Source organism: Mustela nivalis (assembly GCF_964662115.1).
Source record: "Mustela nivalis genome assembly, chromosome: 3".
NCBI lineage: Eukaryota > Metazoa > Chordata > Mammalia > Carnivora > Mustelidae > Mustela > Mustela nivalis.
Genome location: NC_139022.1, coordinates 71,449,319 through 71,471,183, shown reverse-complemented (window position 1 = coordinate 71,471,183; position 21,865 = coordinate 71,449,319). Strand labels below are relative to the sequence as shown.

Sequence of the window (21,865 nt, the reverse complement as noted above, 5' to 3'; positions counted from 1 at the left end):
CATATAAAAGATATATTTATGGGGTGCCTGGATGGCTCAGTTGGTTAAGCATCCAATTCTTGATTTTGGCTCAGGTCATATCTCAGGGTCATGGGATTAAGCACTGCATTGGGCTCTGGGCTTAGCTCAGAGCCTGCTTGAGATTCTCTCCCTCTTCCTCCACCCCTTCCCCCCATGCCTACTCTCTCTCTCTCTCTTTAAATATCTTTAAAGAAAAAAGATGTATTTATTTTAGATGAACTAGTTACATAATCTAGCTTAATTCATTATCTTAAAAAAAAAAAAGATTTTATTTATTTATTTGACAAAGAGAAAGTGAACAAGCAGGGGGAACAGCTGGCAGAGGGAGAAGCAGGCTCCACAATGAGCAAGGAGCCAGATCCCAGCACCCTGGGATCATGACCTGACCCAAAGGCAGCTCAGTAATTGACAGAACCACCAGGGCATCCCTAAATCACTAGTTCTAAAAGCTATAGGTTATCATTAAGATATTTCAAATTATATGATTTAGAATAACCTATGTATTAGAAAAAATTTCATAAATGTAAAAATGTTTATATTCTACAAAATGTGAACAGTAGTTGTAGGAAGGAAGTAAAAGTTCATGTATATTCAATTTATTAAGTATTGTTTCAGAATGACTTTGGGCAAGATGTTTGATGCCTTTTCCAGTCTTTTTTGATTTGTTATCAGCAAATTAGCCCCAGAAACTTAACAAATGGAAAAAAATTTTTAAACTGCACAAATTTCTTTATTACCTTTACATCTCTGACTCATTTGCATGGAATCTCTGGAAATTATTTTTAAAATATATATGCGTTTGGCCTTAGAAATAGTAATACTGGTACCTGTTTAGAGTATGATTTGGTTTTTAAAACTACTACTTCAATTACTTAGGTTTTTTGTTAAAAAGGGGGCCATAAGGTGTTCAGTTTATTCACAAAGCACACTGAGAGGGCATGGTATGTCCTTCATTAGCAACTCTGTGTCTTTGAAAATAATTCACTATCTTTAGAGCACTCCTGCTCTCTCTCTCTCTCTCTCTCTCTCTCTTTTTTTTGGAAAGGCAATTTTAATGTAATAAACAGATTTAGTAAACATGCCAAGTCTTTTTTGTTGTTAATGAAGACATGATACATTTAGAAATGTATTAAAAAGAAAACAAACAGAAAACAAACAAAAAACAATCAAGGCCAAAAAAAAAAAATTCCTAGAAAGAAGTTTCACAAGAAATACACCAGCCCAGGTACTATCTCTCTCTCAAACAGAAGTGGCTTTTGCACATTTAGCAACTCCCTCCAACACACAAAAGCACTGCCATTTGCCTTGCAAGCTGAACATAAAACACATGCTTAGTTACTGAACTTGAACACTGAGTGGAGATAGTGTAGAGAATATTTTAAAAGGTTACTTTCATACCCACCTGGTCCCATTTAATATACTTGTTGGAAGATCCAGTTTGTGCATATTCCACAGGTTAACTGAACAATAAACCACATATTGTCCCATTATTTTTTTAATAGCAGTTCTTGTAGTTCAAGCAAACTATTAAGATTACAAAGAGCTCTCTTGAAAGAAATTCTCAGATAAAAATACATTTAGGAGAAACCCTGAAAGTTAAACAAACCTGGTTCTTTTTCACTAAAATGGTGGAATTAAGGCAGAATGTCTATTCTGAAGGGCAGATCCATTTGTTTCCCCATGAAAAAAGCCAAATGTTTCCGAACTGATATAATTTAAATATTAAGCCAATCAAAAATAAAACATACACCTTAATATTCCATAAAACTTGAGATATGTCAGGGCTTACAGAATGGGAAATAGAATTCTGATTTTTTTTTTAAATGGAAACTGTAACATGTTTTAAGGGAAAACAAAACAAAACAAACCAGAACTCTGAATATGGATAGCACTACACAGACTCTGTGCATAGAAGACCACACGAGAATGAATCACACATCAGTAATATCTTCATGAGAGTAATTGGCTGGGGACTTATACTTCCAACAACAGAGCTCCTCAGTCAAAAATGTGTTAGAAGCATGTAATGTCAACAAGGACCAAAACAAAACAAACAAACAAAAAAACAGAGCTAAGAGATGAGGGAAAACGGAGGAAAAGCAGTATGCATGGGTTTATTATAGATATGGTATTCAGCAGCAAACATACAGTATGTTCCACAGAGTCCCCCAAATGGGGCAAAACCTGTCTTCCACTACTAAACAGGGGAAAGATTAAGATAGTTGAACAAATTCATTTGTAACTATAACATCCCCCTTTTTTGAATGACAAGCATGTTCAATCTAATGATGTGTTAAGAAAACGATGTGAATACATACAAATAAAGGAAAATAAAAATAAAAGGCTAAATTATGAACTTTAATAACTAGAAAAACCATCTATTTTAAAGCCAAGTAAGTGTGATCCTGATCATTTCTATGTATGACATAAACCACAGAAACAATGGCCAAGAAAAAAGTCTTCATTTGGTTCAGTACCTAGAATTGATATTGTCTTAGGGAAAACAGTGATAATTCAATGAATGTCTCACACACATGACCAAAAAGTCCCCTTTTGGTTTCAAACGAATTTAAACCATAGTCTTTCTTGACTAATTTTTCTCCTGTGTCAAGCAAACCTTCTATGTGCAAGACCAGTTTAAATGCCTCCTGCTCTTCAAACACTAGATATGACCATACAGGAACATTCTATACGATGCAAAGTGCCTTAAGAGAGGGATTCTGTAGTATCAGTGATATAACCAATCTGAGGATACTTGGGTGCTCTTAAACACTGAGGGGAGCCAGTCAGGCAATGGTGTTTTGTTTCTTGGCAGGTGTTTCCTCCAACAACTGCATAATGAGTTCACACAGGAGTTTGCAGAACATTGTCTAACTGCCCCCCTGTGAGATGCAGAAAATCAAATGTGTGGTAGGTGGAGAAGGCACACTCTCAGTGCCCAAAACCCTATCAGTGTCCAGTGCTGAACACGGGCAAGTTTCAGCAGAGAAAATGTAAGGAGCTGGTTCACCTTGACATTCTTTCACCTCTGATGGTTGGGTTTCTCACCTCAAGGAAACAAAGCCAGTATAAAGAGTCTGGCCTGCAGCTACTTTGAATTGATAAGTTGTATGATAGCCTCAATTCCATCTGCTACTTTTGCCATGTTTTCATGCTTGTTTGTTCCTTCCCAGACAATAATGACCTTGGGTTTAATATTCCCCAGTTCTCCATCCTTCAGTCTGCATGAAACTAGTCTTGTTGCATCTCCTCCAATTCTAAAATTTCTTATATGAAGTGGGGATAAAAGCTCTTGCCATACTTCATATTGGTGCATGAACTGTACCGTGGAGTTCCCCCACAAACAGTACATCGGATTCACTGTCTTTACAGTCCAGGACAAATCTGTTATGCTGACACATCTACCTGTCTTCTCTTTGAATATATTCTACTGCATGTGGAATAGCTACTGGGTTTGAGCCTCCTTGGTTCGTTACACACTCAAGCAGAGGGTCCATGTGGGCCCCAAGCAGTTGAAGCATCTGTGGGTGACAATCTGTACCTCACTCAGTCCCAGCAGCCCCACTCCAGTGTGTCCCTCCTTGGACCTTAGCACCAGCGGCAGCTGCTCCTCCTCCTCTCTCGACCGTGACAGCAAGGGCAGCTTTTCTTGGACCTCTTCTGCAAATAGGCTGCATGAAATACTTTAAGTTTGCTTTTTGCCTAAGAGGCAGTAGAGTGTTAGTGGGTGTGTTGTAGAGGATAGATCTAATGACTAAGACTCAATTACTTCATCTGACTTACAGAGATAAGTATGAGTATTTAGCGGGGGTGCATAGAGGAGTACAGAGAATTGATCCATCCCTAGTAATTATGTTTTACAGGAAAAAGAAACCAACCATATATTATAAAAAGAAAATGTCTCAGTACATAGTTAAACACCAATTTTACCTTTCTCATTCTAACCCAGGCTGTATATCTTCTAACCAGTCTAAGAAATTCTCTAGAAAGAATTCATTAAAGTTACTTCACTAACCAGAAACACACAATTTGAGTGACCTATTTTGTGGTAGGTCCATAAAGACCAAACAAACAAATAAAAATAATAAGCTCATATACCATCTACCAGAAGAGACAGACATGTGAAGACCTTGCAATAAGTGCAATTAATGCTGTGAAGCAAAGTGACAACATAAGCAGAGGAAACAAATCAAGGAATAGAGGTGCACAAATATGATTCTTTTTTTTTTTCCAGATTCTTTCTCAAGAAAACCATGAGGTTTTGACACATTTTGAATATAAGGAAGAAACTGCAACTGAAATCTGGAGGGGCAGTTTGCTGCTAGAGTGGAAGATATTGAATGCAGTGTAAAGGAGTTTGGGTTATAAAAGATCTGAAGTTTTGTAAGGAGAGTGATATGACCAAATATTAATTTTAAAATGAAAAGTCTAGTTGGAATGTGAAACATCGTTTAGAGTGAGTAAAAACTAAAGCAGAAAGACTAGTTTTAAGCTTGGATAAAAGACAGTTGAAATTGATGTAGGGTAGTAGTAATATATATTTTGCAATAAAATAGTTGTATTCTTCATGTGGTACTGGGAAAAGGCAAAGGAGAAGAAAAGAGAGAGTTGGTAAAAAAGTAGGAGAAGGATGGGGGCTTATATATATAGGCTGGAGGATCCAAGAAAATCCAGAGGTTGGGGTAAAAATCAGAAAAGAAGAGAGAAGTAAGGAAAGGGGAAGTGGAAATCACAATTCATACTTCCCTGTTGTCAAGAAGTTACTTTGAACCAAAGAAATTCTTTTCTAAAATAAAGACTTCCAATTTTTTGCCCTATGAGATGTTTTCACCAAACACACTTTGTTAAAATGTAAGTTTTCAGGGACTATAGGATATAACACTGCTTCCAGAAGCTTTAAAATCTAACAACTAAAATGTTTTTCCTGAATTCAGGCCTTTTTCTTTTCTTTCTTTCTTTTATTTATTTATTTTTTTTCCTGACCTTACCATTAAGCAGTACTGCAAAATTGGTTTTGTTATTAGCCTAGGGCTTCTAGTAAGCAGTTTTACTTCTTTAAAGGGTGAATATCACAGACCCCTATGCTCTGAGTAATTGAGATATCAGTATAGCCTTAATTTTATTCATGGAGATTTACATTCAATTTCCATTAACCTTAATAGGAAGCCATTACCTAACTGGCACGGGTTATTGGTAATTCAGAATAATTCAAGATAGACTTACTTCATTTGATATTTTTTGTTACAAATGTCAACAACTTCCATTTAAAACTAAGTATGCATCATGTTATCTACTCCTAGGCAATTCTGCACATGGGCAAAACTAATCATTTTATAGGAAATTAAGTATTAAAGAAAGCACTGACTCCTCTAAGAATGTTTAAGTATCTTTTAAAAAATACTCAGTTCTTACAATTATTTTATGAAATGCCTAATAACCTGGAAAGTTATCAAGAGTTATCCTCATATCTGAATACAGATTCAAACAACAAATAAAACAACACAAAACATCAGCATGTGTCAAAATAAAACTAAATGCAAAGCTTTGCATTAATATTAGGCTTTTAAATGTATTTAGAAATTTGTATAATATGGATGATTAAATCATATAAATTCAAATCTATAAGATAGGATAACAGAAAAAAATGAATGTGAATTTAGATTATAGGTGAAATATTAAAATTAAAAATTAATTTTTAATTAAAGCATTTAATGCAGCCTATTTGCAAAAGAGGTCCAAGAAAAGCTGCTTAATAAGTTATTGATAGTAGAAGGGGAACCATTAAGTTAGGCAGAACACTGATATCCCTTAGGAGAAATGAGAAATTAAACCTAAACCAGTATTCGGAAGAAACTGGTCTATAATAACAATATAATACCTTATGTTGTGTCAGTGGTACGGATAATTTACATGGAAGTACTGCACTGTGTCTTAATTTTGGTCTGATGATTCAATTCGATTGACACAATTCATTTGAATCTAATCTTTAAACCTTTGTACATATTTCCCCCTTGCGAGTTTAGTCAAGCATGCCAAATCACTGCAACAGAGTTCCCAACTGGTATAGAGATTTTCTTTAGCATGTATAATGAAGCTCATTGTAAACTGGAGTCAGGTTACCCGCTAGGTCTGCCAGCTTGCTTTAAACGAATGAGAAAACATACGTAGCTGATTTGTATTGATGCAATCTCTAATTTGATTATGTTTCAATCATTCCAAAAGCTTTCAAAATGTGTTGCAGAATGAAGCTGGATGATTACACATTGTCTTCCACTAATAAAAGGTATAAATTCAGCACATTTTAAAAGCCTGCGAGAATGTGTCAGTTTAGAGGAGCGGTATTGATACTATCTACAACCATGCATTTCAAGGAGAAAACAAACAATGAGATAAGTGGAAATACAACCACTTTTGGAATAGACTCCTTCTTAGGGAAAATGTCCCCTCATGTTTACAAGCTTTTAAGGAACACAGTAATCTAGCAGTCAAAAATAATCCGTAATCTCAAGTAGCTGGAATTTTGTCAGGTGGGTTCATTCATGTACTGGTCAGTCTCTAAGCAGTGTTAACTACCTCACAGGGAAAGACCTGGGTCATGGCATCTCCTAAAGCATCTATTTTCACACTTGTATGAGGGACAGAGGCACGGAGCTGACAATACCTAAAAATAAAAAATAAAGAAAAGAAGAAAGAAAACAAACAAACAAACAAAAACCTGTTTTCAAGGCCCCTTCAATTTCCCACTTTACTCTGCTTAGGGCTCTGTACCTGGTCCTATAACACCCAGCTCTGGGTCTTTCCTCCTCTCTTCACTAAAGCAAAGTAAGAACACTTGTCCTTGTCCTTTATCTTTCCAACTTGATCTCTTGGTGACAGAGCAGTCTGTTTCATTGCATTGGTGATTAACACTTCCACTTGTTTATCAATGACTCATGAATTATGGAATACATACATAGTTTTGATAATGACACAAAGTGCTGGATTTAGAGAATATGATCTATGACTCTAGTCATTCAACACATTTATACTGCCTGTTTAAGACAGTCAACACTCTGTGCTTTGTAGGAATAAATTATAGAGGTACAAATGATATTTCATACCTCTTACAATCTAGAAAATAACAATAAATGCTGAAATTTCAGGCACCTTAGAAATCCTTCGGGTGCACAATACTGTATGTTTTATTTTGGGTGTCTTAAACAAATGTGAAATAAAATAAATATGTGAAATGTGAAATAAAATAAATCAAAATAAAATAAGTGAGATGTTTGGGCATCTAAAACTTATACCATAATTAACTATAAGTTGTGCCTATGTGTAAGACTTTGTCTATGGAAAAGTAAAAAACAGTCAAATGAGTCACACACTGGTATGTGTGCACACACAGAGTCACACACACATATGCACGCATGTGCCGATAGTTTTTCTCTTTTCTGTTTTATTTCCCCAAATATCACAATGGGCAAAATGTTAAAAACATGTGGAGCTAATGTAGAAGAGCATTTCAATAACTTAGAAGCAGATAAGAAACTACCTTACAGCATAATTTGGCCCTTAAAGCCACTGGCGACATTTCTAAACATCTAATAATTACACAGTTGAACCTCTTTCTAGAGTTCAATGTGAAGTTAAAGCTCACCTCAGGGCTTACTATAAACTTGTGCATTGTCAAATCTTAACTTTTCTCTGCATGGCTAGAAGGAATGCTGATTTCCACAGCCCTATAATCTGACATTTCAGCTACAACATTCTTTATATTGGCTTGTCTCACTGACGGCAGAGTTTATTTGTGCCTATTTCTGTTCCACTTTTCTAACAAACATACGGAACCATAAAACAGTATTATTTCATTAATATTTGTTTGCTTTCTAGATACATCACAAGAGTTATTCTCGAAAAGATTATATGTATCATATATTTTCCAAGAGTTTTCAATTCAGTAGTTAATTCAAAAAGTCTCTCTGAAGATATATTGCTACCATTTTGATTAATATTTCTTGATATAACAGCTTCCCATTTAGCAGCAAAATTGTATTCTAATTAAGTTCTTTTCAAGAAGCTATGCAAATTATTGGCAATCTTAATGCTCCCAGCATGTATCTTTGCTTCCACTGAAAGATTTCAGGAGTTTTATGCACAATTAATTTACTATTGCCAATATCTTTATGTGTGTGATTGATAATACTCTATTATTTGGGAATATCTCCCCCCTTTAAAAGAAAGTCCAGGAGATAGAAATATTTTTCAATTTTCATTTTCTCTGCAAGTTAATTTCATTTGGATGACTGAGTTGAACTTCTAAAAAACTTACTTTTACAGAATGTTTTCACTGGTAACTTTGTATCAAAGCCCAAATTTCAAATAGACAGACATTCCTTTCATTCTCTTTATCACATGGTTGTGTATGTCAGCAAAGAGTACAAATTCTTTTTTTCTTTACTGTAAACTATATGCAACTATTTTCTCTTTGAATCCAATTGTTATTCTTCTCTTTCAGATCCTGCCAACAGCCTGTTAGCTAATTCACATCCATTTGAGAAAGTACTTAATTTCTGACAGGTTAGCCAAAAATGAGCTAGAATACAGTTTAATTAATACAACTAGTTTTTATGAAATCTAAAAATCTAACAATAATTGGGACAAAAATGTGTAATAAACATTTGTTGAATAAACTTCCCCACATCTGCAATGATAAGACAGCATTCCCCCACAGGTTTCCTAAATAGACTTAATGAAATTCATTGCCAATTATGATAGTAAAGCTGAATTACCCTGGTCAAATTCCTTTCTTTCTTTCTTTCTTTCTTTCTTTCTTTCTTTCTTTCTTTCTTTCTTTTTTTGACAGAGAGGAAGATCACAAGTAAGCAGAGAGGCAGGCAGAGAGTGAGGGGGAAACAGGCTCCCTACCGAGCAAAGAGCCCAATGTGGGGCTCTTGATCCCATGACCCTGAAATCATGACCTGAGCTGAAGGCAAAGGCTTAACCCACTGAGCCACCCAGGCACTCCCTGGTCAAAGTTTTTAATCTCTATGTGGCTCAGCTTCTTTGCTGTGATATTGAGAAAAAAATAACACGTATTTCATAAAATTATTTTAGGGATTAAATGAGATACATATGCAATGAGTGGTCCAGTGTCTGGCGTATACCATTCACAATAATAGACACCAGCACAACAATAACAATAGGCTTCCCAATTAACATGTGTTACCCTTAGTTAGTTTTTAGGAAACTAAGATAGAGAAATAGCAGACAGGTGGCATGGATCTAGTCAAGTCCAGGAACTCAGAATGGAAAAGGCAAAGATCAGAAATAATATTAATATTTTAACAGGTAAAATAGAAAATGGAATAAGAACATCAGGTTACAGGGAGGTTCTGAATTTGACTAATGTAGAAAGGATTTTAAAAAGAAATGGTCAAAGAGACTAGAAAAATGATAAGGCTGATGAGGATGATAAGGTCAAAGAGAGTAGAAAAATGGTAAGGCTGATGAGGATGATAAGGCAGGATGGGGATGAGCGACCATTACAGATAGCCCCAAAACAAATCTGCATTAATGTAAGCAATACCAAAAACCCCTTTCAACAAAAAATACCAGTCTCTTTTAGAGACACTGATCAAAGTCTTATCATGATTCAGTTAATGGGAAGAAATACAGCACAACCCTTTTATAACATCTTTTATTCTATCTCACACATTTAGAATTAATTCCAATCTTTAACCATTCACACTTTTATAAAATGTTTCTTATTGTTGAAAGTAGGTTTTGCATATAATACTTAGCACATTTTCTGAAATTCTCAACCCCAAGTTTTTCTAACCAATCCCATTATATTAAAAGAGAATAACAACAACTGTGCATTTTGAATATTTACTAATAGCTGTCCTATATGCTTGTTCTAATCCATTTACTTCTCATTACAGTCCAATGGAATACTAGCTAGAGATGAGGACAAAGGTAACTTGGTCCCAGAGCTTATAAAGAACATCAGGAAGATCAGCCTGCCTCTGTAGTAAACAAATGAAGTGGGGGCACCATGATAAAGACAGAGGAACCATTAGAATATCATTCTTGCAGTAAAGCTTCTGAACGGAGTCAAGTAATTTTATAGATAACTGATTTTATTTTTTCTTAAACCTCATATATTTTCAGCCTATTAAGTATATTTTATATAGGCAATCAAATGAACTAAAGAGGCCAATTTGTCTGGGAATTTTGCAGTGAGAACTGCCCCTGGTCCTCCCAGGCTCCCATTCCAATGCCAAGTTAGCACACTTTCATATCCTAACATCCTTCCCCTTGGATGGACATGGTTGAAAACTGATTTAAAGGCAATGTTTCCAGATGGACCAGAGCTTAGCTGCATGGGATATTCTTGCCTTACAGAGAGAACAACAGGAGTTGTACTGCATTTCAGTATTATCATTCAAAGAGGATAAATGTAACACACCTGTACAGCAGTATGGTCTGTGGCCAAGACATAAGGCTGTGATACTGCTCCCTCTTCCAATTCTTCACAGTCACTTTCTTCCTCATTGCTAATGCATCAAGAGAGAGAACTTTCCTCCAAGTGGTTACTTTCCTCCTGAGATGAAGTGAAAGAAATAATGAAATAATAAATATTAAATCAATTCCTTTATCTTACTTAGGGAAGGAGCTCAATAAATCAAAACAATCCTGTCTCTTTGAGACATGTTATATCAATGAATACTGAAATTTAATTCTAAGCATAGTGTGGTTTTTATTGATCAAAGAGGAGATAATCATTATATTCTATAACAAAATGACCATATGCAATATGATACTTATTTAACACTTTTTATCGGAATACCATGGTTATATATGGCAAATGGGATTTTAAAGTATTTTCTGTTAAAAGAAATATTTACATTCTAAAGTGTATCATTTAAAGTATTGCCTTTATATGTAGAGCAGTGTCCATTCATTGTTTTGATGGTTTGAGATTATTTGTTCCCCACTTAAATCTCTTATTCCCCTTTAGTTTCTAAAAAACACTGAAAACAAAAGACTGTTTTTCCATGGAAGACATATGCAAGATTAACCACTATGTAGCAGGAAAACTAGTGGCACAATAAATTATGCTCCCTAATATTTATATTAAATAAATATATTTTTCTGGATAAAGGCCAATAACATATTTAAATTTTTTTCAAAACATGAGAAAATCACCAAAATATGGGTGATCTTTCAATAACAAAAAGAGTATGGGGGCCCCTGGGTGGCTAAGTAGGTTACCTCTGCCTTTGGCTCAGGTCGTGATCCCAGGGTCCTGGGATCAAGCCCTGCATTGGGTTCTTTGCTCAGCAGATAGCCTGCTTCCCCCACCAACTCTCTCTGCCTGCCTCTCTGCCTACTTGTGATCTCTGTCAAATAAATGAATAAAATCTTTTAAAAAATTTAAAAAAAAGAGTATGAATAAGAAATTTTACAACCCCGAATGCAGAAAAAGAAATTAATCTTTGATGAACTGACAGCCAGATTAGAGATACTAAAGTGAAAATTTTTTAGTTTATTTGATTTTGGTTTTGTCAGTTGCTGAACAGCTGTGTTCCTATGTAACCAAAATCAGCATAAAAGGATTTCAGAAAGTTGGGCAAACAAAAGTGTGCCAGGCAATGAAATCTTTATTCATATATTTTCTCATTCAAAACAAGAAACCTTGGTCTTACAGTGTATCATTCATATTCTATGTACACACACACACACACACACACACACACACATACACACAAAATGCCTTCATTTTGAATACTGTCTTTGATCAGGAAGGCCATCAATATTTCCAGTTCCTATTACAGTGTTAATTGACTAATTGAAGAAAATATGATTTGATAGTAAAGCCACTAGGAAAGTAAATGTCATCTGTTACCAATTTTTATAGCATGTTTAACTTAAGTCAATTCTGATACATTCAATGCTTTTATCTATTACCAGGACACACTGTATCAATGTTTACTCTCAAGCGGTAGAGAAAACTGGACATTCTAAATATAAAGAAAGGACAGGTAAAATGCAAAAGAAAAGACTACTATTCAGATAAGAGCTGACCTGGAACAATCAGTAAGGAAGAGAATCTTCAAAACTTTGGTATCAATCAGGAGGATGTAGTTAACATAGTCATTTAGAGTCACACTTAATTTCATTAAAGTGTAAACTGTATGATAATTTCATTTAGATGTCACCAATATATAATGTTAGTTTCATTAAAAATTCTCCTTATGGTCTTTTTGAATTCTTTGGTCCTGTTTAATACAAACATTTATTCTTTGTGCATTTCATTATGATTGTCCAAATTGTGAATTATTCAAACTATGTGCTTTCTGACAAATTATTTCATAGTCATTTTTACTGATTTTTGGACTTCTATCAAAATATAAGACTAATTACATTCATGTTCTTAATGTGTAGAATTTAAAATATAATTTTATGGATAAATTAGGGAAATATATATATATAATTTTATTCAAATTCTTACAACACTAAAAATACTCCTACCTTATGATTTAGCAATCATGCTCCTGATGGTTTCCTATAGGAGTTGAAAACTTAAGTTCATATGAAAGGTTGCATATAGGTATTTATATCAGATTTAATTATAGTTTCTAAAACTCAGAAGCAAACAACATGCCTTTCAGTGAGTGAATAAATAAACTATGGTACATCTCGACAAGGGACTACAAAGCAGTGGCAAAAATAAACAAACTATCAAGACATGCAAAGACATGGAGGTAACAAATTCATATTACTGACTGAAAGAAACTAATCTAAAAAGTTTATGACTCCAACTATATGATATCTGGAAAAAGCAAAACTATGGTGACAGTAACAAGATCAGGGGTTGGGAAGAAAGAGGAATGAATAGTCAGACCACAGAGGATTTTTAGTGGTGTGAAACTTTTTTTTGTATTTTGTAGAATACTTTAATAATGGATACATGTCATTTTACATTTGTTCCAAGCCATAGAATGTAGAAAATTGACTGTGAACCCTAATGTACACCATGGACTTTAGGTAATAATTATGAGTCGATGTATTTTCATCAACTGTAACAAATGTATCATGGTGGTGCAGAATGCTGATAGTAGGGGGTGCTGTGCATGCATGGGACCAAGGAGTATAGCAGGGATCTCTGTATTTTCTGCTTAGTACTGCCATGAATCTAAAACTACTCTAAAAAATGGCATCTATTAAAAAAAGGATATTTATGTTGAGCCAAGCTGTTTAGCAATAGCAATTATACTCTAAGCATGGAACTACACTCTCAAAAGATTCATCCTTTGCAGTCCACTGTACCTTGATTTTAGAAAAAATGTTTTCATACCATTTTTTACTTAGAATTGACAGCTTTTTAATTATTTGTCTTACCAACTTCTGACAAACATATAGTACACATGTCTGTTCAGAACTGCATGTCAGCCCAATGACTTAAAAACCATTTTCATGTGACTATGAAATTTATCATGATAATAATGAAGTCAAAAGGAGATTAGAGGCTTACATTCTGCTCAACATATAGAAATATCAATGATTTAGAAAATAAGGACAAGAAACAAATTTAGCCACATAGAGAGCATAGGTAAAATATATAAAAAAGAATTAATGGGAATATGTGTAATCCTCTAGTTTACTTCCTGCTAGACATTCAGTGTTGTGTAATTGCTGAATTGATACTGACATAACAATAGGGTAGGATAGTTTGCAAGTGAAGATTTCTTCAGATTAATGGAACAATCTCTTATTCTCTTCTAAATCTTTAATCTGCTATTAAATAGTTCTGTTAGTTGAACTTTTTATCAATCCTAAAATCTTGGGCTTTATATTCTGTGAAATAACTCAATTACTGTCTGACATTCCTAAAATCTGCTTCCTCCAGAAAACACATATACATATGTTAAGGTCATCAAAAACAAGGTTTTATGAAAAATTTTTTTTAATTTTTTATTTTTTATAAACATATATTTTTATCCCCAGGGGTACAGGTCTGTGAATCACCAGGTTTACACACTTCACAGCACTCACCAAAGCACATACCCTCCCCAATGTCCATAATCCCACCCCCTTCTCCCAAACTCCCTCCCCCCAGCAACACTCAGTTTGTTTTGTGAGATTAAGAGTCACTTATGGTTTGTCTCCCTCCCAATCCCATCTTGTTTCATTGATTCTTCTTCTACCCACTTAAGCCCCCCTGTTGCATCACCACTTCCTCATATCAGGGAGATCATATGATAGTTGTCTTTCTCTGCTTGATTATTTTGCTACCTAGGAATAAACCTAACCAAAGAGGCACAGAATCTATACTCAGAAAACTATAAAGTACTCATGAAAGAAATTGAGGAAGATACAAAGAAATGGAAAAATGTTCCATGCTCCTGGATTGGAAGAATAAATATTGTGAAAATGTCTATGCTACCTAAAGCTATTCCTATCAAAGTACCATCCATCTTTTTTAAAGAAATGGAACAAATAATTCTAAAATTTATATGGAACCAGAAAAGACCTCGAATAGCCAAAGGGATATTGAAAAAGAAAGCCAACGTTGGTGGCATCACAATTCCGGACTTCAGGCTCTATTACAAAGCTGTCATCATCAAGACAGCATGGTACTGGCACAAAAACAGACACATAGATCAATGGAACAGAATAGAGAGCCCAGAAATAGACCCTCAACTCTAATGTCAACTCATCTTCGACAAAGCAGGAAAGAATGTCCAATGGAAAAAAGACAGCCTCTTCAATAAATGGTGCTGGGAAAACTGGACAGCCACATGCAGAAAAATGAAATTGGACCATTTCCTTACACCACACACAAAAATAGACTCAAAATGGATGAAGGACCTCAATATGCTAAAGGAATCCATCCAAATCCTTGAGGTGAACACAGGCAGCAACCTCTTCGACCTCAGTCGCAGCAACATCTTCCTAGGAACAATGCCAAAGGCAAGGAAAGCAAGGGCAAAAATGAACTATTGGGATTTCATCAAGATCAAAAGCTTTTGCACAGCAAAGGAAACAGTTAACAAAATCAAAAGACAACTGACAGAATGGGAGAAGATATTTGCAAACGACATATCAGATAAAGGACTAGTGTCCAGAATCTATAAAGAATTTAGCAAACTCAACACCCAAAGAACAAATAATCCAATCAAGAAATGGGCAGAGGACACGAACAGACATTTCTGCAAAGAAGACATCCAGATGGCCAACAGACACGTGAAAAAGTGCTCCATATCCCTCGGCATCAGGGAAATACAAATGAAAACCACAATGAGATACCACCTCACACCAGTCAGAATAGCTAAAATAAACAAGTCAGGAAATGACAGATGCTGGCGAGGATGCGGAGAAAGGGGAACCCTCCTGCACTGTTGGTGGGAATGCAAGCTGGTGCAGCCACCTTGGAAAACAGCATGGAGGTTCCTCAAAATGTTGAAAATAGAACTCCCCTATGACCCAGCAATTGCACTATTGGGTATTTACCCTAAAGATACAAACGTAGTGATCCAAAGGGTCACATGCACCCGAATGTTTATAGCAGCAATGTCCACAATAGCCAAACTATGGAAAGAACCTATATGTCCATCAACAGATGAATGGATCAAAAGAAATGAAATCTTGCCATTTGCGACAACATGGATGGAACTAGAGCGTATCATGCTTAGGTATTATGAAATTTTAAACTACCAATTTACTTGTATCATGTGAAAAATAATTATCTGAATAACAACATAAAATACTGTATTAATGAGGAGAAAATATATGAAACATAAATAATTGTGTTGGTGGCATTTCTTTATAGAGTAATTTCTTCTTAATCACATCCCACTTACTACTTATCTGTAAACTGTGATGTATGGGACAATGCATTTTTTTTTTTCCAACAGAGTAAAATAGCCATACAATTCATTATTAGGATGGGTGAGACCCGAAGTCCACAAACTTTTCTCCTTTTTTTTTCTCCTCTCACAAACCATTGTTCATAAAATGAATAATAATGCATTTTGAGGAAGAAGTAATCACTCAAGAATAGATTGGCTACTGTAAGATTTGTGTCTACTCCTTATAGTCCCAGCTTAAGTATTACAACATAGAGCTCCTAACATTAACAATGGTAAAAAAAAAAAAAAAAAGTACCTAGTTGTGACACACCAATACTTTTTTTACTGCACTAAAAATGAATTACTAGAAGAATAAAACTTAAAAGGATATACAAAATACAAGTTCAAATTTATAAATAAATCTAGTAGTCTTCCTAAAAATGTTTACTAATAAATATAACCAGAACAAACATAATACAGGGAAAACTAGAAAATAATCAGTAAATTATTTATTAAATGTGCTTATAGACAGTTAACAAAAAAGAAGTCACTGTAGCATCACCCCTTGTCATTCTGTAAGTATATACAACTTATGCATTAAATAATTCACTATATAAAATACTGTATGCACACTTTGAAAAATGTATATATTGATATTATAAGGCTTTTTGTCTATGGTGAGAAATAGTAGATGTCCTTTTTTAAAAAAATTATTATGTTATTTTAATCACCATACAGTACATCATTAGTTTTTGATGTAGTGTACGAAGATTTGTTCTTTTTAATGAGATAAATTATCTTACTTTTTCTTGCTTGTTAATTTATTTAGTGTAAGTTGCACTGACAACATAATCCTTAGAAATATAGTATTTCAAAACTGGTTAACTTTCACAGTAAAGAGGCCAATTTTACTGAGTTATGCTAATGGAGATAGAATAATAATTTAAAGGAATTTTTGCAAATTCTGAATGTTTATTTTTAATTTTCATTCAAACTTAAGAGTGATGCTCTCTTTAACACTGTGTTGGTTATTTATTAACCTTCTCAGAAAAGCAGTCCAGAGCTGTTCTAGAAAAGATATGTAGAAAAACACATTTCTTATTTTAGAAAAGAAATAAATCTTAAAAAATCAACTATTCCAGGGTGCTTGGGTGGCTCAGTCATTAAGCATCTGCCTTTGGCTCAGGTCAAGATCCCAGGGTCCTGGGATCCAGCCCAGCTTCAGGTTCCCTGCTTAGCAGGAAGCCTGCTTCTCCCTCTCCCACTCCCCCTGCTTGTGTGGCCTCTCTTGCTGTGTCTCTCTATCAAATAAATAAAATAAAATCTTTTTTTTTTTTTTTAACTAACCATTCCAGGGGCGCCTGGGTGGCTCAGTGGGTGAAGCCTCTGCCTTCGGCTCAGGTCATGATCCCAGGGTCCTGGGATGGAGCCCCTCATTGGGCTCTCTGCTCAGCAGGGAACCTGCTTCCTTTCTTCTTTCTGCCTGCCTCTCTGCCTACTTGTGATCTCCGTCTGTCCAAAAAAAAGAAGAAAAAATTAACTATTCCAAATGTCTCTTTTTCAGATGAGAAGTATCATCTGAGCAGGAAATTAATAAGCAATAAGTGCCTATGGAAGATTGTTTACAAAGATAATTGCAAAAAATTCTCCCTTTTGCAATGGAATTTGGCACTTCTGCAATCAACAAGTAGAATCTGTTTCTCCCACAATGGATATGGGATGGCCCTGTGATTTGCTTTTTTAAGTAGAATAAGGCAGAAATGACGTTGGTGACTAGGTTTTAAGAAATCTTGCAATTTCTTTTCTGACCCTCTTAGGAAGTTTTAGCCACCCCATAAAGAAACTTACACTGTCATAACTGGGGAGGCTCTATGGACATAAATGCCCTGAAGAATGAGAGATGGAAAATAACAAGGAGAGACAATTTTGAAGGATAATTGATCAAAAGTACAGAAAGATCTCAGCATTCCAGCCACCCTAGCTATCAGGTCAGACATAGCCATAATAATCCCTCAGCCTCAATGAGGAGCAGAGAAAATCCATCATTATTAAGCCCTTCTGAATTCCTAATCATGGAAGAAAATGCAATGCTTGTTATTTTAAGGCACTAAGTTTTGGAATGGATTAAGTCACTGAATTTTTGAATAATGTGCTATTTAGTAATAAATAACCAAAACTAATGACACCAGTAAGGTAAGCCATTCAAAGACAAGAGATAACATCTAATTATAAGTATACAGTCTAGAGATGGTTAGTGATAAATTAATACATAGCTTTAAGAATATTTTTAAGCATCACATCAGGGTGAATTCCAACTGTCACAGGAGCAGAAGCAAGTTAGGCAAATAAGTAACTGACCAGCAAACATTTTACAAAAGGGATGATAATGAAGACAAATATCACTCAAGTTTTTAATTCACTCATCAAATATTTAATTTGGCATCTGGGCATTTTGACAATATATAGAAGTAAAAAAGATCATGTTTTGTTCACAGAAGGGATGATGTCCCAGACCTGGATTGAAGGACTTTGTGAAGAATTGGTCGAATTTGAATTTAGAGGATTACTAATTTGGAGAATTCTTCAGACTTTCTGTCTTGGTAAAATGGGGAAATACTTCAGAACATTAATCCTGGAAGAAATCATTTGAAATTTAAAGAATGAAAACAAAATAATGAGAAGCACATAACACTCTATAAATTACAGATTCTGTATCATTTTAAAATAACTCATACAAAATCAAAATACTAGATTTTAGTAAATGCATAAAAATCAGTTTAGATTTAACTTTCCTAATGCAAGGACACCTAGCTCCATTACCCTAAATCATTTAAACTTCTAATTTGTTAACAAATAATTGTAGAAAATTCCTATGGACACATAAAGTTGTAGGACGTTTCTTTGACATGGAAAGAAGTCTTTAATATCCTTTGGGGCAAAGTATTAGACATCAATTTTAAGCATTTTTTTATAGTTTAAGATTTATTTTATTTGACTGCTAATATTCCTTTAAAGTATATGGAATATAAAAAAGAATCATTTATCTTTTCCTTATACAAAAATAAGTTTCTAGTTAGATGTAGAAGAATTATGACTCTAATTTTCCTTTTCACAAGTTCATATACTAAACAATGAATCATTCACGAAGGTGCCACACTCCTATAATCACACATGTACAGTGGTTTTTGACATATAATAAATGAAGTTTGCTTTAGGAAGAATGACATATTGAAATCATTGAAATTGAACTTTTATTCAATATAAGTTTAATTATTAAAAAAACCCTCCAGTTCTTAGTTGGGAAAAAAGAAACTATGCATCATTTTGGAAATTTTATCAGCTCATAGTTTTATCAACCAAACCATGTCCTTTTGCATAATATAAAATTTAACCATAACATAAAGTTCTAACAAAGCTCTAAAGCAGATATCATCATGGATTTAGAATATACTTGGCCCATCCCATGGCCTTCTCTATGATGAAAAATATGGAACTACTGGAATAGTATAATTTCCAGAGAAAATCTACTTCACAGTCTAATAGATAACAGTTAAAAGTCTAATAGATAGGGGCGCCTGGGTGGCTCAGTGGGTTAAGCCGCTGCCTTCAGCTCGGGTCCTGATCTCAGGGTCCTGGAATCGAGTCCCGCATTGGGTTCTCTGCTCCGCAGGGGGCCTGCTTCCCTTCCTCTCTCTCTGCCTGCCTCTCTGCCTACTTGTGATCTCTGTCAAATAAATAAATAAAATCTTTAAAAAAAAAAGTCTAATAGATAACAGTCTAACTAGATAACAGTGTTATCTAACACTCATGAGGAATTATTTTATTCCATATAATATTTTTCTCTTGTAATCTCTTTTCATCAAATTATTTAAGCAATTTAATTATTATGTAAGTATATTTTTTCCTTCTAATATTTATATTCACATAATCACATTCCACTGTACTTCCCTCACAGCTTTATTCATACAATTGACATATAACATTACATAAGTTTAAGGTGTATGTTTTAATTTGATAAACTTATATCTTACAAAATGATTACCACTATAGCATTAGCTAACACATCATGACACGTAACTGCCATTTCTTTTTTGTAGTGAGAACATTTAAAATCTAATTTCTTAACAACTTAAAAGTATATAATACAGTATTATTAATCATAATCACCAAGCTGTTCATTACATCTCCAGAACTTATTCATGTTATAACTAGACGTTTGTAACCTTTGATCATTTTCCCCACCCCTCGCACCTGGGAACCAATACTCTATTTTTTATTTCTATGAGTTTGGCTTTTTAAATTACTCATATTAAGTAGTATCATATATTATTTTTCTTTCTCTGACTTATTTCATTTAGTATAATGCCCCTAAGATTCCACCATGTTGTCACAAATGACAGTATATCCTTCTCTCTCATGGCTAAATAATGTCCCACTCTGTATGTACCACATCTTCTTTAATAGAACTTACTTTGTAAACATAGATTGAGTATAGTAACCATTGAAATTTGGCTCTTCAACAGCTGCATTATTTTTGTTTCTCCTAAAAAATTGGTCTGGTAATAAATTACTCGAAAATGTATTTTTTTTATAAACATATGATGTATTTTTATTCCTAGGGGTACAGGTCTGTGAATAGCCAGGTTTACACACTTCACAGCACTCAAGAATGGAACATTAGCTAAAGATATTTTGACAACATGTTTATAAGTAATTAGCATTTAACGTGTACTGAAATAGTACATTGAGATCACTGGATAACAGGAAAAAAAATTCTTAATAATTTAGTCTTGGGTAAGGAGCAAACTGTATTATTTTATTTTTTTAAGTATTTTATTTATTTACTTGAGAGAGAACATGAGCAAGGGAGAGAGGCAAAGACAGAAGTAGAAATAGACTTCCCACTGAGCAGGGAGTTGGATGTGGGGCTCAATTCCAGGAGCTGGCGACCACGACCTGAACTGCAGGCAGATGCTTAAACGATTGAACCACCTAGGTGGTAAATTTTACTTTGTATGATTTCTGGTGAAATATAATGGGATTAGAAATATATTTTTATCTCCCTCCTATATTAGCAATAAATTAGATTGGAGTAATAAACTAATATTAATCCAGTATCCAATACAAATGAAAGGAGGAAAGTCTTTATTAAAGATATCAACAAGTTTTTGGAAGACTGAAAATATCTAGAGAAGCAGCTGAAGTTGGGATATCTTAATTGTACGTGGTTGCAAGAGGAAAAAGCAAGCCCTTGAAATAGACAACATACTGATAAGGCTCAGAAATGAAGCCATCAAATATCATCGAAGGAGTCATAAAAATTGGTCAAAAGTCCAAGGGCAATTAGCCTTCAAATTTGCTCCCATGTCTCCAGCTTGAGGCAAGTACCTTCCCGTATGCACACTACCCCCAATCTTTCTAACAAGAGATAGGGAACTCACTAAACTATAAAGCATCCAAACCCAGGAATATTATTAATAATAGGACAGGAAAATATGTTTTAAAGAAAACAGGTCTATTAATTAAAACCTAACTTACTAAACAAATAGTAGCCAGGTGGTCCCTTCTGTGGGAAATACCCAAGAACACTGGAATATTCCTTTAAGTCTTGCCTCACTTTCTGCTTCCCTGGCTTCCCTTTCAACACACACATATACACACACACACAGCACACACACACCTTATCACAGAGAAAATTGGCATTTTCTTCTTTGGAGAATCTGAACAGGCAAAGACACATTTATATTTTGCTATTTGTCTACATTTCAATAAAAACTCTGGATTCCCATCAGCACACTCAGTGAAAACACCAGGCATTTAATAAGTACAGCAATGTACAAAAAGCTTCTGATCAATTTGTGTTTTAGTTTAAAATATGACTGGACTGCTAATCAGCACCAGCTTGATGAAGAAATAACTTAATATGAAAGATTAAGACCTAAACAGGAAGTAGGAAGAGAGGAAGAGAAACAAGAAGAAACAATATAGGAATATAAAAAATATTAAAA

At 34.5% G+C, this 21,865-nt stretch overlaps 1 pseudogene across 1 annotated transcript; it reads right to left on the bottom strand.

Moving 5' to 3' along the window:
• Positions 1 to 2,807: 2,807 nt before the first annotated feature.
• On the bottom strand, positions 2,808 to 3,518 carry LOC309860927 (platelet-activating factor acetylhydrolase IB subunit alpha2 pseudogene; annotated as a pseudogene). The gene has a single exon. The product of its transcript is annotated as a platelet-activating factor acetylhydrolase IB subunit alpha2 pseudogene (transcript).
• Positions 3,519 to 21,865: the final 18,347 nt, after the last annotated feature.